The sequence below is a fragment of the Odocoileus virginianus genome, chromosome 24, assembly GCF_023699985.2.
Source record: "Odocoileus virginianus isolate 20LAN1187 ecotype Illinois chromosome 24, Ovbor_1.2, whole genome shotgun sequence".
Taxonomy (NCBI): domain Eukaryota; kingdom Metazoa; phylum Chordata; class Mammalia; order Artiodactyla; family Cervidae; genus Odocoileus; species Odocoileus virginianus.
In genome coordinates, this window is record NC_069697.1 from 17,251,949 (window position 1) to 17,263,701 (window position 11,753).

Sequence of the window (11,753 nt, forward strand, 5' to 3'; positions counted from 1 at the left end):
GATGTTATAGACATTTAATCAAACAAGGCAAATGCAATCCAATAGATTGCCAAGCAAATGACAAACATTGCAAAAGTTGTAGGATTTCATAAGATTGATGAAAATAACATCAGAAAACTTCTCAGATTACACATACACACACACACACACACACAAGAACTGGCAAAGGTGGACCTATTAAAAATTAATGAAGAGGAAATCAACAAGGATACAGATATGATAAGCATGGTTAAAAAAAAAAAACTATTTGATTTAAAAAAATTCAGCGAGGACATTAGGAAAAATGGTAAAGCCCTCACTTAAGGGCAAAATCTCTGTGATAACACTGCAAAAGTCACATATATATATGTATATATATATACACATTAAGTGAAGATTTCAATATTGCTACCCTACAATTTTATTAGAAAAATTAAGCTGAAAAGAATTATCAGTATTTGATTCATCTTTGTTTTCTTAAAGTGCTAATTATAATTTAACTTAAATTTATTTAACTGTACATAAGAATAAAGAAATTATCACAATGAGATTTAATTTCCCTTTGAAGACACAGTCCCAATTCATGGGTTTTTTTAATTATTAAAATAATTGAAGGGTAAGTGGATTCATTTTAAGGAGCATTATACATATTCATTCCTTGAATGTTCACTCCTAGGATAATGAAGACCCATTCACTGCTCCAGCCATGATCTTTGCCCTGAAGAAGCTTCTAGAATCCTTTGAGGCTGCATCAGCCATCAAGTCACAGGTGAGCACTCCGGCATCAAGCTGTGCAGAGGGCTTCATCTGAATGTTGCACACTCACTGCCACAGTCAATTAACTTAGTACTGATGGAAGGGTTTTGCTCTTTATTCTAACCTAAGCATTTTTTTTTTTATTAAAAAGAAGGGCCTAGTACACTCAATTCATTTTCCCAGGACTAATGAAAGAACATCCATCAAAGAAAAAGGTCTCTAAATGTTAAACTCTAGGTTATTGACCTAAGAATGCTTCGTGGAAGAGGTCAGGAGCAATGCTAGGAAGCACAGATAAGGATGAGAAGATCCTGCCCAGAGAGAAAGCATAGCCTTGTCCACTCCAAGTGCCCTGGTCCTCTGGCCATGGCAAATCTGCTCGGGCGCTGTAGGAAAATCACTGCTCTCTGTCTCCCGTAAGCTACAAAGCCTTCAATGGGAAACAAGTTAATCTCCGCTCCTTCATAGGAGGTAACCTTGCACGATATAAGAAACCCAGATGTTTTGAAGTCAAACAACCTGAACTTTAAATTCCACATTTGTATATACAAGCTGTATAATTTGGACAAGCTTCCTCTCTGCTATAAAACTCATAACAGCGACTTCGTGGAGTTGCCAAGAGACTGCAAACGAAACCAGGACGCTGACTGCCCAGTTATGCGCAAGCTTCAGAGTAGGCACACTTTCAAAAAAAACTGTTGGTTCCCACCACTTCCCCCATGACAAAGAAGATCACGGGGAAGCATAAGCCCTCGGGCACCTGGTGGGAAATGAGGAACCGAAAAGAATGGAGGGAGCGCAAGAGGAAATGGAGAGGGTGACGCGGCCGTCTCTGCCAGCACCACCCCCATCCCCCCCCCATCCCCGCCCGTTTCGCCAGGCCCGGCCCAATCTCACGTGGAAATGAGGGATAAGACATCAGCGTGTCAGACAGAAAGCACAAATTCAGTGCATCTGACTCAGAAGCTGGACAAAGCTGCCCAGAGCAGATAATAAATATAATCATCCTGATCTAATCCAGAAACCTCCGGCTTCAATCGTTCCCGGCTGAGAGGTTCTCTTGCGGTCGGAAGGAAACCCACTCTGGCCAACATGTGACTGTTGCTAATCTTTTTCTAATCTTCGTGTCAGACATGATCATTTCATGAGTGAGGTTTTGGGGGTATTGTTTTATTTCTGAAGATGGATTGTGAAAAAGGTCTCTTCTAGCCCTTGGAAAACCAGAAATATTCAGCAAAAACTGGTCAATGTGCTGTGTTCCTCTCCATCCTCAGTGTCTGAGCTCTTTCAATAAATATCTGTAATCGGTCAACAAATATTTATTAAACCCTGAGAATATTTGCTGTGTCAGGCACTGTGAGACAGAGAAGAAGTGGAGGGTGTGGATTTCACTCTCAAGGAACTTGTAACCAGCTAAGGCGCAGGAGACTACTCCCAGCCCACCCCACCCCCAAGTGATAACTGGCCAATGGGACAAAAAAAAAAATCTCTCTCCTCAAGTGACAGCATACAAGAGTGCCTCCTGCCCCAGAGACTTGTCCTGAAGCTCAAATATAGTGATGCATAGGAAGCGCCTAGGAGGGACGTGTGTGTTTAACAAATTAATTTTTCCCTCCCCCCTAGAAGAAAATCTAGGAAAGAAAAAAATGTCAAAGACAAGGCAACAGAGTGTCGCGAAGAGGAGGTCATCAACATCAAATGCTGCTGAGACACTCTGACAAAAAGGAAGTCACAACTGACCTCTTAGAGAACTGTTTTGGAGTGTGATGAAAATCAAAGTCAGTTAATTGCAAGCAGTTAGGAAATGAAGGCATATCTCAAAAGTGTAGCCCACAGGCATAAACAACACCTTTGAGAGATTTGGGTGGGAAAAGGAAGAGAGGAAACCATAGATCTAGTGACGGGCGTTCTGTTTCTTTTTTACAGCGCAAAGTTCTGTTCAAAAGATTTCACTACGAAAGGGGGAAAAAATTTAAAAATTCTAGAATCTCCCACAGCCCTAATATGAAGCCAGCAAGACAACCTCATGGCCTTGTGCCTCCAAGGAACTCAAAGGCACGTAGAATCACTTTCTTTTTCTTTTTTCCTTTTTAATCAAAAGATTCTAAAATAAACATAAGATAGCTTTTCCAAATTTTTTTCCCAAAAAATAAAGAACCTTGTCTCTTCCATTAGCATTCTACACAGCAAAGCAAAAGAAGATAGAGGTTGGGAATTCCTTGGTGGTCTACTGGTTAGGACTCCATGAGTTTTTACTGCCAAGGACACAGGTTCGATCTCTAGTTGGGGAACTGAAATCCTACAAATTGTGTGGCCAAAAAAAAGATGATAGAGGTTAATTAAATTTAACTTTAAGAAAGTTACAGGAATTTTGTCTAGGATCTTGTATCTCTGTTAAAGTTATTAAGAGTTAGTTTATACTTGTAATAAACATTGACATATTATATTGGCTTTTTATATTGCTCATATCACTGAGAAAATATTATAGGAAACATAAGGATGTTCATGGCAAGCCTTTTGCCCTCTGGAGACTTCGATTCAATAAAAATAATAGAAAATGTATAAGTAACTCGTGTAAAAAGGACACTGTGACCAGTTTAATAAAGGGCTAAAGATATTTGGAGGAGAAAGGAGAAAAAAGTGAAAGTTGGACTGGGAGAGCTGAGTTTTCTTGGAAGAAAGATGGATTTAAGTTGGATTTTAAAGAAAGCATAGGAGTCTAAGAGCAGATTTGACAGGGACAAAGAAGAAGGAGGAGGAGGTGCAATTCCACCTGATTCCAGGCAGGACAAAGGAATGAACAAAACCAAAGACAGCTATAAACAAAAGACCATATGTAACAGCCTAAAGAGATAGGCAAAATATCCACTGCACCAGAACGGACCTGACTAAATTCAAGCCTCTAGGTGGAAGATCCATACCTCCAGGTCCAATTCATTACTTTGTTATTACTCATGGTACTATTTCCTAACCTTAATCTTTCAGCTCTAGGGTCTATTTTTTTCCCATTGTACTCCTACAGCAGAAAGAGGAAATAACTCATCCAGCAGTGGGGATTTCTTAGTAGGGTTTTGAAGAGAGATGCTGAGGGTGGCTGACTCTGCCAAAATGTTTCCTTTTTCTCCTGCTGTTTGTCAGATATTACTGTTGAGCAACTCTGGTGAGTATCATCAACATGCAATCTCAACTGATTTATCTTCCTTCACTCACTCAAACTCAGCCCTTTGCCTCTTTTTTTTTTTTTTTTCCCTAGCTCATTTAGAGTTTCACAACCTCTTACCTTTAACTGCTGAGTAACTGCAAAACATTTGTGTGTCTGGCATCAGATAGGACAGTCTCCAAGAAAAAGGATTCATGGTCACAGAGATAGCCAAGGCTACCTATTATGCCTTAGTATATTGCTTTGCCATTATTTCATTTTAAAAGTTGATTTGTATTTTTCTGACAGAGTCAGTTTCCCAGTAACAAGTTTCCATGGCTGTCTTTTCCTCCATGCCCCTTCCTTCTGAAATGTGCATGACTGAAGAAGCCTTATGAGTGCCACAGAGCGCCTTCTGTCAGTTTCTGCTGAGGCCCATCAAACAATTCCATGGCAGTAAACCATTGATGGGAGGACAGGCAATGGAATATTTGGGTCTAATAGAATCCTAAGATGGAATTTCAGTCACACAGGTGGAGGAAATTAACTTCATTTGTAGGTCACAAGCTTATACAAGCGTCCTTGAGGTAGGGACACATGGTTCCTGGCCTGCTCCCAGCTAACACAGGGCTGGAGTCTTTATAATCTATCCCCAAGTCAACCTGACTTTCCTTGGATGAGCCAAGAAAATTTTGTTTCCTCCTGTCCCAGTTTCTCACTTCTACCTCTATCTCGACGGGAAGAGAAAAGGTTTCTGGAGCGGAATTGTAGATCTAATTGTTGAACAAATACATACAGCCTGAGCCTAATGAAAGAGATGGCTGTGCTTACAGTGGCTAGATAAAACAGGGAAGAAAAAGCAGGTGGTGTGTTAGTGCATTCAAAAGTCCATAGCTGCTTTCGATCCTGCCCCTCCACACCTGTACCTGGAATCCTAAACTTGCGAGGCAACAAGCATTTTTAAGGTATCCAGTTAAACTAGGGAGGGCCATAAATGAAGCATGAAAAAGTTTCTAAGGCCTGCCTCCTATCCCCGAGTACAAGCTCTATTCCACCTACTATCTTTTAATATAAATATCTTCTGCCCACAGATCGCCAAAGGGTCAAATCCTGGGAAGTCACTTGTTGTCTCTGCCAACATACGAAGGAAGCACCTGCTGTAAGATGTTTCCTGCTCGAGGCCATCCTTGCTTCCAAGTTTGCTGCTGTATCCACACAGCCTTAGCATCTGGAGCTTAGTAGGAATTCACTAACTCTTTGTTGAATATCGAATGAATTAACGAACCAAAAGCTCTCATTGTTGGTAACCTGTCCTTTTCACTGCTTGCTGCGCTGCAGTCTAGTCACTAAGTTGTGTCCTAGCCTTTGCGACTCCGTGGACTGTAGCCCGCCAGGCTCCTCTGTCCATGGGATTTCCCAGGCAAGAATACTGGAGTGGGTTGCCATTTCCTTATCTAATGGAACCTTCTGGACCCAGGGATCGAACCCACATCTCCTGCTTAGCAGGTGTCTCCTGCTTGGCAGGCGGGTTCTTTACCACTGAGCCACCACACAGAAACTTTTAACCTTGCCAGAAATCAGTCGTGCCGTAGTCACCAGTCTCTGTACTCTGAATCTCTGCCATTTGCTTCTTTTAAGGCTCCCTTGTATTTCAAACCTTTGGAGTTTTAGCCTGGATTTGGCCCACAGGCAGCAAGCAGACCAGCTACTTTGCAGTTGTCTTGGAATAAGAATTACAATGACTTCAGTATTTCGCTACCTGGCTTATCTTGGCTCTTGCAGTCCTAAATTCCAGAGCTACATTAACAGAAATCCATACATAGCACAACGAGGCAAATGAGTGAAAATGTGAAGGGTTACTAAATGTCACAGCATGCCTCCAAACATCTCCCAGTGTCCTCTGCCCTTAGAGCATGCTTCTAACAAGTTGAATACTATAGAATTGATATATCACTTTCAAGATTTAGTTATAAAAGACTGCTGATTTAGTTATAAAAGACTGCTGATTTCTCTCTCTCTCTCTCTCTCTCTCTCTCTCTCTCTCTCTCTAGCTATTAAATCACCTGCTCTGGGGGAAGCCAGCTTCATGAGGACCAGCTCAATGAAGAAGCCCATGTGGCAAAGAACCAAGGCCTCCAAATCCAAAGCCACTGAAGAATACTAAGAACCTCAGTCTGCCAGCAACCACCTGGGTGAGCTTGGAAGTAGATTCTGTAGATAACTGTGGTCCTGGTCAATTGCTTGACTGCAATCATATAGGAGACCTTGAGCTGAAATCACCCAGCTATGGCAGTCAGATCTCTGACCCACAGTGTATATGTTTACTGTTTTAAGCTCCCAGGTTTTGAGCTTATCTGTTACATAAAACAGATTACTAATACATTGAATGTGGGTCAGTAAACCCTTTCTTGGTTTCTTTGTTTTTTGACCACACCATGTGGCATGTAGGATCCTAGTTCCCTGACCAGGGATCAAACCTGCACCCCCTGCAGTGGAAGCCTGGAGTCTTAACTGCTGGACTGCCAGCAAAGAACCAATAAATATTATCTTAAGGGCCAGATAGAAAACATTTGGGAATGTGCAGGCCATACAATGCTGGCATTGTGCCCAAAAGGAGTCAGAAACAATGTATAAATGAATGCACAGCACTTTGGCTTCCTCAGTGGCACAGGTGGTAAAGAATCCACCTGCCAAAGCAGGAGACATGAGAGATGTGGGTTTGATCCCTGTGTCAGGAAGATGCACTGGAGAAAGGAATGGAAACCCACTCCAGTATCCTGGTCTGGAAAATCCCATGGATAGAGGAGCCCCATGGGCTACAATTCATGGGGTAGCAAAGAATCAGACATGAGTGGAATACTCTGATACTCTATCCAGTACAGAGCTATACTCCTATAGAAAGCAATCAGCCAGCTAGTAAGCTCTAATGCGCCAACCCCTGCAAAAAATCAATGGAGTTTCTATCTTTCTGATTTCAAGTATCTCATCATCCTGTAGCTACCCTATCAAGACAAGCATGGCCAATCTAGATCAGAGCTTCTCCTGTGGTGTGAGGGGAATACCCTTCCCCATTATTATTTTTTTTAACTACTTTTTTCTTTTTAATGAGGTTGATGCTTTGGGGAAAGGAAAGTAAGACATAGGGAAGGTCCCTTCCAGAGTTGAGAAGAAAGAAAAATCCAGATCCTTTTGTCCAAGGAAAATTTAGAAGAATAAAAGGAGGCAGTGTGAGATTAGATAACCCAATTCTACAACCCTTGGCCAAACACTGTACATAGAGATGGGGAAAAATACACCCAGATAAGCACAAGAATCCCAAAAACTTCAGAAATGGTCACCCAACTGCCTCTGGTCACCCAGCTGCCTCTGAAAGAAACTTTGAGCCAAACTTGGACCAAAAAGGTCCAAGACTGATAGCACAACACTGGTTAAAAGAGCCTGAAATATGGTTTATAGCCTCCCATGTATTGAGCACAGTTTACAGAAGATACAAAAGTTCTCACATGGCCCCCAAAAGTTGCAGAACTGCTAAGAAGATCACTTGGTCAGCAGAGTCCAGGGCTGATTAAGGATGAGATCTCAATGACTGGGGGCAATGGCAGTGTCTAGGGTAGGCAGCAAGGGAAGAAACTATATTTTTACTTCTTTTTCCTCTCTGAAAAGGATTCTCTCTGAATCTGATTTTTCTTTCCCCCAAATCACCATTCTCCTAAGGAATGCCCGAAGTTTGGAATGGCCAGCAACAACATGAACACATTTAGCAGAGGCTAACAAGAAAAGATTAGTGGGGACTGATCCATAATGAAAGGCTTCTCCTGGGGAAGTCACCTGTCCCCCATTCCCAAGAAGATACATGAGCCCCCTTCTACTCCACTGGCCTAGAGTCACCTTGGGAAGAACAGAGTAAAGAAGAGGAAATCTGGGAGAGCAATCATTTACCCAGAACAGAGTAACTGACCTCAACATACAACTGTTTTTAAATCAGAAGGGGTCGAGATACTTGTACTTAAAAAGATTACACTGTTTTCTCCCCATCCAAAGGGATAAGCTGTTCATGAGAAAGTTTGTCTCAGCTATTAGGTGACTTTTCTATTGCTCCCATAACAAATTACAATGAATATATTGTTGTGGCTTGAAACAACACAAGCTTGTTACCTTGTATTTCTGTGGGTCACAAATTCATCATGGCTCTCACTGGGCTAAAATCAAGGTGTTAGACGCTATTTCTTTTCTGAAGACTCTTTCCTTGTATTTTCCAGCTTCTAGGAATGGCTTGCATTCTTTGCTCCTGGCTCCCTTTTCCCATCTTCAAAGCCAGCAATCTAGCATTTCCTTGACCATGTGTCCATCATCACTTCCCATCCAATCTGGATGTGTTCTCCACTTTTATGAATTCATATGATTAAACTGGACCCACCTACCATGTAAGGTAACATATGCAAAGATTCTAGTCTACCAGGATAATATTTTCTATTAAGAATAACACTTGCTATAAATTATGCATACTCTAAATGCCTTAATAGTATCCTTATTATAAACATTAATGTGTGCATATTGCTTGAGTTTTGTGCTTTTTCTGCTAGAGTACTTGTTTTTTGTATTGGGGGCTTTTGTTGTTGTTTTCTGTTGTTGTTTGTTTTAGTTTTCAAGAAGATTATTATCTAAATTTGAATCCTTATAATAAGGATTATTATTATTATTCTTTTTAGCCATCTCTTATTACTAGAATTTTCAGAAAAGGTGTTGGGTGATCAACTATAATTCAGAGAAAACACATCCATGTTACCTATGGTTGCCTTATCTCAAATAAGTTTTTCAATATAGGGTTTCCCAGAAGTGAGATCACTCCACAAAACAATGTTCCAGATACACCGAAAGAAGCAATATATCTGGCAGTGAGCATGTCTAGGAATTATTTTGGAAAAATTAAATGTTTGGGGTTTAGGATAGTTGTGGTTATCACTGTTGTCATGTATATTGATAGAGCTGCACTCTTTTGACATCTTACAGCCCCTGAAAATAAGCCCACTTTATAAAATATTCAGCTTAGGTTTCATGCCTTTTTGAGCACTAAAAGGAATACTTTTGATCCTTTATTTCCAGGCAATCTTTCATCCATTCTACAGAAACTATTATGGCACCCCACTCCAGTACTCTTACCTGGAAAATCCCATAGATGGAGGAGCCTGGTAGGCTGCGGTCCATGTGGTCGCTAAGAGTCGGACACGACTGAGCGACTTCACTTTCACTTTTCACTTTCACACATTGCAAAAGGAAATGGCAACCCACTCCAGTGTTCTTGCCTGGAGAATCCCAGGGACAGGGGAGCCTGGTGGCCTGCCACCTATGGGATCACACAGAGTCGGACAGAAACTATTAATTCTATAGAAACTTCCCTCCGAAGGATGGAAAGGACTAAAACATGACACTTTTTAATTCTCATCTATATGTCCACAACTTTTCATCTTCTCTTCTGTCTGGTCACCTGAAGACACAGAGAAAACAACACAATCTGATCATTTGACAAAACTGGCCACCTACAATGAATGGGTAATGTGGACTTCTATATAAAAAACCTTCAAGTAGCTAAACTAAACATGGACACGATAAAAGGAAGATTATAAAAGAGCATATAAAATGTAAAATTAAATGTTGTGGAAATGTCAAGGAAGGAGACATGGTCCACCTGGGTAGAAATAGGAAAATTTAATACAAGGATGTGGCATTGGACCTGAGCCAGAACCAGTCAGGAGACTGTGATGATTGAGAAGAAGGGTATACTAGTCATTAGGATCAGCAATATGAATTCTCAGTTTTGCAGGGAATCAGAAACAACATACCAGCCCTTACTTGTAGCAAAGTTAGCAGAGACAGATTGTATTGAGCACGTGGAGTAGTAGGAAGAGCACAAAGTTTGGACATAAAAAGACAGGGAGATTGAGGAGTAAAGTCCAGTCACCACGTGGGCACTTACAGTTTTATTACCTTAGAGATATCATTTAACCTTCTGGAGCTTCATTTTAACACTTAATAAACATTCAAAGCAAGAAAAACAAGTTGGCAGCATTGTTTGTATTTGTAAGCAAGAAGCCTAGCTCCTGAGAGAACGTCTCACATTTGAAATGAAATGTTAATTATTTTATTATTATAAAGTCTCTCCATGGCAAAGATACCACGGATGTAAGACGTAAGTACTTCCTTATATGTAGATAAATTTCCTCTTCTAAGATTACTCTGCATTTAACTTCTAAATTCTCTTTCTAAAATTAACTCTGAGATCTGGAGACTAGAATAATAGAAATCTCACATGACATTTTTCCAGGAGCAAGCTACTGAAAAACTGCTAAATATAGAAAACACAAAGAGAGGAGGGATGTGGAAAATTATGGACATATAGGAAATTACGGCCATAAAATTTCAATGTCACATTGCAAAATGCCAAACGCCAGGATTTCCTATAAAGCTTAATTGTATTTATTTCATGGAGAGATATTTTGGAAAACTGGATTTTAGAAATTCCTCATATTCTGGCCAACAATCTCCAATTATGCTGGAACTTCAGTATCTGTCTCCACACTGGAGATGTATCATTATCCAAACAATCATTTCCATTTCACAGAAATCCCAGCGCTGTTTTTCTAACAATTGAGCCATAACAGTGCTGTTCCCATGGTTACTGAGAGTTCTAATTTCAGTTCCTCAATGTGCATTTTATCATGTAAGATTGTACAATGCTTCAGAATAGACCACTCTTAGTTCCACATGCTTTGTCTGTTATTTTTCTCCAAGTTTCTCACACCCAATCCCCATTTAAGCTTCCTGTTTTGCTCATTTTTTGACTAGATAAAGTTTATGTAGCCAACTAGAAAGTGACCATGTTTCTAGCCAATAAATTCAAAGCAATGGAGCAAAGTTCAGGGACAGGAATGGGGCAAAGATTAGAAAACTCTGCTTCTCATCGCTCTCCATGGCCCTAGATTTTAGCACCATAATTATGATGGTTAGGAAAAGAGCAACATAAATCCCTAACTAGTGTCCTCAGTGATTCTGTGATTCCAAGCAGATTTTATCTGCTTGAATTTCTCAACAGCAAAAGAATTTGGTGCTCAGATCTCTGAAAAGTACTTTCCCTGGAGATTGGCATCTTGCACAAGAGTCCATAGAATGATCTTCAGAGGTCCTCATCAAGTGCCTGAAATTCTGTGGGGGGGGGGTGGCGGGGGTGAGAAGGGGGGTGATGCATGCCCATATCACTTCACTTGGCTGAAGGAATTCACTTTATTTTTTTTTTTTTTTTTTTAGGAATTCACTTTAATGAGGAAAAGGTCCATAGCCTTCATCAGATCCTCAGAAGCATATGTACAGCAAAGATGTTTAAAGAGCACCTCTCTTGGACAAGATATCTGTTGAGATCTTTGTCCCCTCTGAAAGAGCTCTGAGGGGACAAGTTGTTAATAAAAATAGTTGTGGCAAAATAATCTTCAGTCACTGTGAGGTTTTAAAATTTGGCATAAAATTTTTGGAAAACCAATATGGAAGTGTGTACCAGGACCCATAAAGATGTCATTCCTCTTGGATTTAATTATTGAGCTGCAAGGAATATATTTTCTAGGAAAAAAAAAAGTCAAGAAAGACAAAAAACGTAAATAAATGTTTATTTTGATATTATGTATGACAGGAAAAAATTAGAATCCAACATTAGAGACTGAGTTAATAATCTGACATCAGCACAATGATACATTATAAAGCCATAACTAGCTATCCTATAAGAAAATCTAAAATATGATGAAACATTAAATGAAATCACAAAGAAACTTTAAGTATGTATAATATGGATAAAATTATGACAAAATATATACAATTTTCAAGTTAGTTGTAC

At 40.1% G+C, this 11,753-nt stretch overlaps 1 long non-coding RNA gene across 1 annotated transcript; it reads left to right on the plus strand.

Annotated features, from left to right (window-relative positions):
* Nucleotides 1-3,274: 3,274 nt before the first annotated feature.
* On the plus strand, nt 3,275-11,276 carry LOC139030907 (uncharacterized). The gene is made up of 4 exons (XR_011483347.1): nt 3,275-5,033; nt 5,926-6,066; nt 8,134-8,303; nt 11,177-11,276. It is a non-coding gene; the product is annotated as an uncharacterized lncRNA (long non-coding RNA).
* The last annotated feature ends 477 nt before the right edge of the window (nt 11,277-11,753 follow it).